A 6996-nucleotide genomic window follows, 5' to 3' on the forward strand; every position below is an offset into this window, starting at 1 on the left:
ATGATATATTACATATATGCAATATCATCATATATTATTAATTGATAAGATGTATAATTTAATGTTAATAAAGTCACTTTCAAGAGTATACCTATTATATTTTAAATGTGAAATTTATTTGTAATATTTTTTAGAAAATTGTCTTTATTATAAAAATATACAATCATTAATTTGTATAAGTACTATATTCTTATATCACTGACTGAAACAGTAATATTGAGGCAATTACATAGCATATTAATGAATATGATAAAAATTGTAGCAGATAAGAACCAGGTCCTTTTGTCTTATAATTTTTAATAGGTTTAGTTACAGTAAAATGTATTATACATCTTAATAAAATTAAGGGCTTATTAATTATGATGCCCCCAAATTCCTTTGACAATCATATACTTTTGCAGCCAATATATTTTTACAGAAATCTATGTAAAATATAGAAATTGCAGATATGGAGGAATGACATCAGTAAGAAGTTAGAATAGAAATTTTCAGCATTTCCCTCCTCAGTAACATCAACTTGAATATGCACAAAAATACTTGTATAAGCTAGTGAATGCAGAGGAGAGATCATTGTACCTGGATGTATGTATCACAGAAATTTAAAAAGACACATTGAAGTGAATAAAAAGGACAGTTTCACATCAGCCACATCACCCTTCCCCAAAGTCCAGGCAACACAGCATAGAGAGAGACACCATGTGGAGCAGGGGTACCTAACCCTGGGTATCCTGGGTACTAAACAGATGAGTAGCAATGCAATAATAGTAAGAAACAAATATCACATTAGACAGTAAATAATTAAAAAATCAGTGGACTTAAATAGAGATCATATGGCCCTGACAGCCATATACAGAACACTCCATCCAAAAGCAGCAAAATGCACATTCTTTTCAAATGCACATTAAATATTTTCAAGGATATATCATGTATAAGGCCAAAAAAATGTCTTAGCAAAATTAAGATTGAAATAATAAGTTTCTTTTTTGACCACAATGGTATAAAACTAAAGATCAGTAACAAGAAAAAAAATGGAAAATTTACAAAAATATGAAATTAAATAATAGAATCCTGAATAACAAATGAGTCAAATAAGCAATCAAAAGGAACATACCATAGCTTGAGTCAGATGAAAATGGAAACACAATAAGCCAAAACCTATGGGATACATACAGAGAAGTTCTAAGAGGAAACTTCGTAGTGACAAATTACTACATTAAGCAAAGAAGATCTCAAACAACCTAATTTTATATCTCAAGAAACTAGAGAAGGGACAAACAAATCCCAAAGTCAATAGAAGAAAGCAAATCATAAAATCAAAGCAAAAGTAAATGAAATGAAGACTAGAAAACAATAGAAAAGATTAATGAAACTGAAAGTTGGTATTTTTTTAAATAAGCAAAATTAAGAGCCTTTAGCTAGATTAAGAAAAAAAGAGATAAAAACAAACATTAAACAAAAAAGGAGACATCACAATTGATGCCACAGAAATAAAAAGAGTCTAAGAGACTCACATGTGAACAAATTGAATAATGTATTAGGTTGGTGCAAATGTAGCTGCAATTTTGCCATTAAAAGTTTTGCATTAAAAGTAAGTTTTTAATGTTAAAAACTGCCCTTACACTTGCAACAACCCAATAGAACAAGTGGATATCTTTCTGTAAACATATAACCCATGAAGACTGAATTATGAAAAAATAGAAAATCTGAGTAGAACTAATAATAAGGATACCCATTCGGTGATAAAATTTTCCATCAAAATATGCCCATGACCTGATAGCTTCACGGCTGAATTTTACCAAACATTAAAATAAATGCAAAATATTTTCCAAGTCTTCCAAAAAAATTTTTATTATACTTTAAGTTCTAGGGTACATGTGCACAACGTGCAGGTTTGTTACATATGTATACATGTGCCATGTTGGTGTGCTGCACACATTAACTCGTCATTTACATTAGGTATTTCTCCTAATGCTATCCCTCGCCCCTCCCCTCCACCCAACAACAGGCCTTGGTGTGTGATGTTCCACACCCTGTGTCCAATTGTTCTCATTGTTCAATTCCTACCTATGAGTGAGAACATGCGGTGTTTGGTTTTCTGTCCTTGCAATAGTATGCTCAAAATGATGGCTAACTTTATGAGAAAATTAATTTTTTTTTTCACTATCTCACCATTAAAGTGGTGGTGAAGGAGTTTCAAGAAACAAAACACAACAGCAGTCACTTTTGTCCTCATTGGAGACAATTACACAAAGTGTATTTATTAATATATTTTGTCTCAATAAGCAAATAAAATGTGTGGTCCATGTCATTGGCACTCTGCCCAAGTCCTGTTCAGTATTTAATGTTTTTGTCCACACCAGACTAACTTCCAACTGCCAGCCTCTGTGACTTTCTCCCTGAGTATATTTCCTGCCGTCTGGAATCTGCTATGTCCACACCACATGTAAGTGCCAGTGAACTGACATGTTCCTGGGAGCAGCTCTCAACCAGTGATTGATGGGAGTTGATGTGGATATACCCCAGATCCCTTGCCTCCAGGTGAGATCATTCTGAGCAGTTTGCACTAAATGGAGTCCCATAGTTCCAAAGCAGGACTTATCTTCAGCTGCTCACCATGGTAACTTGCTTAATAAGGCACCCTGTATTGACTTCTTTTCCTTTCCTATCTCATTTCTCCTCTCCTGTACAAATGTTTCCTGAGAACAATTTCCACAAGAATTTTATGCAAATCCTCATATCACAGTCTGCTCCTTGTGAAACTCAAAATAATGCAAGCAGTTAGAGCAATAAAAATTATATTTACACTTCTTTCAAATAGGCCTTAATAATTAGTAAGCCATTGGGAAAATAGGCTTGCTTCTTGTCTAGGAATCCTGAGTGACTTTGATCAGCAAACAACTAATTTCTGTCAGAGAAAGTGCTAAAAGAGAATCCTGGTCAAAGGAGGGGATTCTCTCAGGGGCTTCTTTATTTGACAGACATTACAATACATTCCCCTCATCAGATTTCCCCTTTTGAACAGGTAACTAAAGATAGAGACTTATTATATGAATCATTAGTTAGCCTTCCTGTATGACATGGTTGCAATCTTCTATGTTTAATCTAGAAAATGAAACACAGGGTTAACATGTGGTCTCTCTCTCCAAATATCCCCATTTTGGGCCTTGATTCAGTGTCGTGATCAGCTCAAAGTAGGTAGATGGAATTCTTAACTTCCAGATCAATACAAACACTGTTTTGTCCCATAATAGAAATTGTTGTCTCTCTGTAAAACATTTTTCTTTCTCTACATATAATTTTGAGTAATAGGGAGAAAAGGCACTCCTTTGTTCAATGCTTTCATTCTCAAACCTGTGTATTCTGACTATGGAACAAAGAGTACTATAAGTTACTTCTTGGTTCTGAGCTTTTTTTTTTTTTTTTTTTTTTTGAGACGGAGTCGGTTCTGAGCTTTTATGGTATCTAGAATTTGCTTTGTCAGGTGTTGTCACCCAGTTTCTGATTCTTCAATAAATTCCCTCTTTTTAGCTGGCCAATTTATTTAATTTATTATTAATTCCTTATTTAATGAATTTATTTGGCTGGGTCATTTGGTGCATGAGCCTATTTCCTCACTTTATTTGCTGTACTTTTACAGAAAAGCAATATTACAGAAAACCATGATGATAAGTAATGGATTCAGTAAGTTCAGAGATAGTGCTAACAGAACCATTGAGGGCAGTGCAAGAGTTTATTCCAGTGCCAAGAAATCTTCTAACAAGACATTGAAAGTCCCTAAACAACAGGAATATTCTAGGTTGGCTTGCTAGACTTCCATTGATTCAACCCATAAGAAATCAATGAGCCTAAATGGATTTAGATAGTTTATTACTCACGGTCCAGCAGAAACCTGGTGTGTGCATTCATTCCCCTTGTCTCTTAGGTCCAATATTTCTGGATCAGAATAAGCCCAAGTGAACACTGAGCACAAAAGAGTCTGTGCCAAAGCTGAGCAAAACTGAGCACAGCCAGCCCCTAATCCCACAAGGAATTTGACAGCAAACCTGCCCATCGTTTGCCCTGGAGGAAGACTATATTATACTGGTTAAGAAACAAATATACCTTCTGACCTAGAGGAAAATTCAATCTTTAGCCTTTAAGGCTGTTTGCTATGGAGACATCCTTGAAAATATAGTCTTGGAGAAAAGTTATCATAAGACATACAGAAACACCACAAAGCATAGTCTCCAAACAGCTTCCAAAACAGGAGGTCCAATGTAATAAGCATGTTGATAGGCACTGATAAATTGTGTCATATAAATTGTGCCTTTGGTCTCTGCTTTTCAAATTTGAACATTCAACAGTAGTACTACCAGATGGCTCTTGATGTGGAAAAGCCCATAGTATTAGCCCAAGTATTTTTTCAATTAAAATTCAACCACTATTACCACTGTTAAGGACTGTTGAATCTAACACTGAGGTACCTGGAGAGAAAGACTAGTAGAGTTTGAGTCATATTGCTTATATTGAGTCATAGTCAGCATAATGATAATTACCTTATCATTAAGAGCTTCCTATGCAGGGCATGTCTTATGCAGGTAGCCCTTATTACATCCTGTTTCCCTCAATAAAGACCTATTTTTTTCTACCTCTTCCTGTGCTTCTTATCACACTCTTGAAGTCAAGTCCTCTTAACATATTTGATGGCTAGGTTAATCATTAGTGACTGCCTACAAACTTATGTGGATTCATATCTCTGAGTAGCTCTTAATTTTGGAAAACCAGATAGACATCTTAAAATCCTACATCTTCTACTTCATGTTTCTCTTTGATAAAGGATAGTGTTCCTGAGTCCACATGCATGGTGCTGGTATTTGTCAGACAACTGCATGCAGGCAAGTTCCCATGAGGCCTATTGTATTAAGTTGGGGGAATAGGTCCCCGCAGGGACAATGGGTATTGTCAGTGCTTGAGGCACATGATTATGCCAACAGGATATGCTGAATGAGCTGTACCTATTTAACTTCCTGGCTTGATGGGTCAGTTCATGAGTGACAGCTCAGATTGCATGGTCTATTGGTAACATAAATTCAGGACTTTAGTCTTTACAAGGCTCAGTGCAAGTTTGGGGCTGTATCTCAAGAGGAAAATAGTTTTCTGAAGAAAAGAATCTATCTTTGCTCCAAAATCTGAGTTTGCTCTGTTATTCTTTTATTGTAGCTTTTCAAAAGGTCCCCTGGCAAACATTATCTCCTACTGAAAAATGTAAGAAAAGTATCTGCCAAGGTATTAAGCCAAAGTGACAGAGTTCCTGCATTACTCTCTGGGCCTGCTGAAGAGTTTTCTCTTGCTTTGGGTCACAAAAACTGACAAAAATAGTTTTCCTATAGAATAAGAAAGATTGTCATAGGAAGCCCAGGCTATGTAAGTCCATCAACCTAAAGAAACGTCGTCAATCTCCACCTACCCTTAAAGCTGTGCTGAATTGCATGGAAAGGAGTCTTATAAGCTCAAATCATAGTTTCACTCTTGTGGAAAATTTTGAATAGGCTTATGTTGTGACATCTTCCTGTGACCAGAGAATGAAAAGAGTAAACACAAACTACTTGAAGAGATGAAGGTAGAGTTTCAACAATAGGGTGGTTGCTGTGACAATAGTAGGAGGCAGTCTTACACTTAAAATTTTATGGAGTGGATATGACATACAGAATTTTTTATTATTAAAAATGGCTAGCTAACGCCAAACCATAAGAGAGCCAGAATGGTTTTACTCGATGATGTTAGAGAATGGTAATTCCACAATTTCATGTAAATTAAAATGTAAAAATAACTTATTTTCTATATCAAAAAATATGAATAGAACAGTATTTTCAAAAGTATATTTTGCATAAATCTAGGAACATAAAATTATTCACACACACATATGTGTATGTTTGGGATTAACACATTGCTGATCCAAATTAATGCATATTAGTCTAGGAAATTTCTTGAGATGTCTGCTAAAGAAATCTTTTTAACCTTGTTAATTACTGAATTTGAAAAACTGATGAGGACAGAGAAGCTCGTATCAGTAAAATTCCTGTTGATGTGTAACTACTAATTTTGGGACAACTGGGGAAATACTAAAGAGAATAAATCAATTTTTTATTACTTTATAAAAATATAGGAGGAAACACCTACAAACAATTATTCACTTGTGTATTTATTATCAGTGGATACCAATCCAGTGGCTTATTAGAAGAATTTGTGGGATTTTTAAAAAATGTCTTCTTCCAAGCCACAGTCCAAGTACATGTGATTACACAAATACAAAGATAAAATCTGGGTTGAGAAAAACGTATTAAGCAAATATTTAATATCTATGTTTCCTAAGCCATCATTTATTCAAGTGCAGGGAAGGTTTCCAGACTGTGTGAAACTTTTAAATCTTTAGCTAACATTTCTTCCACATGATAAAACACGTAATTTTTAAGTGGAAGTGGATGCTCTGATGAAAATATACAGTGATTCATTTTTATGGTTCAGAGGAAAATAATAACAGCTATTCATGATATCCAAGCCACTGTTAAGTCTTTATTCATATTCTCTTTTACAGCATTTGTAGATTATTAGAACACAACACTCAGAGGCCTGTGAAACTGCCTTAATGATAACTGCTCGTGCACTTAGTGCTTCAGAATCCCCATGAATATAGAAATCAATTATGTGAGCAGGTGCACCCAAGTAACTAGGTTTTATGCTCACTGGGATAGCACAACATTTAAATTTGATAAAGTTAATCCCCAAATATGTACAGTCATACACAAGAATAAGTTAATATACGTTCATGAAAATGTAAATAGAGAAATCAAGGCCTGGAAAGTGATTAAGATTGCTTTTTAGAAAATTGATACAATGATTTCAGCTCCATGTAAGATTCTTTCTGAGGATAAAATCAGCATAGAAGAAAAAAATAGGCTGAAATACTATCAACCATACAACATTAACTAGAAATTTGGTGATTCTTATTAAAATAGG

The sequence above is a fragment of the Macaca mulatta genome, chromosome 5 (assembly GCF_049350105.2).
Source record: "Macaca mulatta isolate MMU2019108-1 chromosome 5, T2T-MMU8v2.0, whole genome shotgun sequence".
Classification (NCBI taxonomy): domain Eukaryota; kingdom Metazoa; phylum Chordata; class Mammalia; order Primates; family Cercopithecidae; genus Macaca; species Macaca mulatta.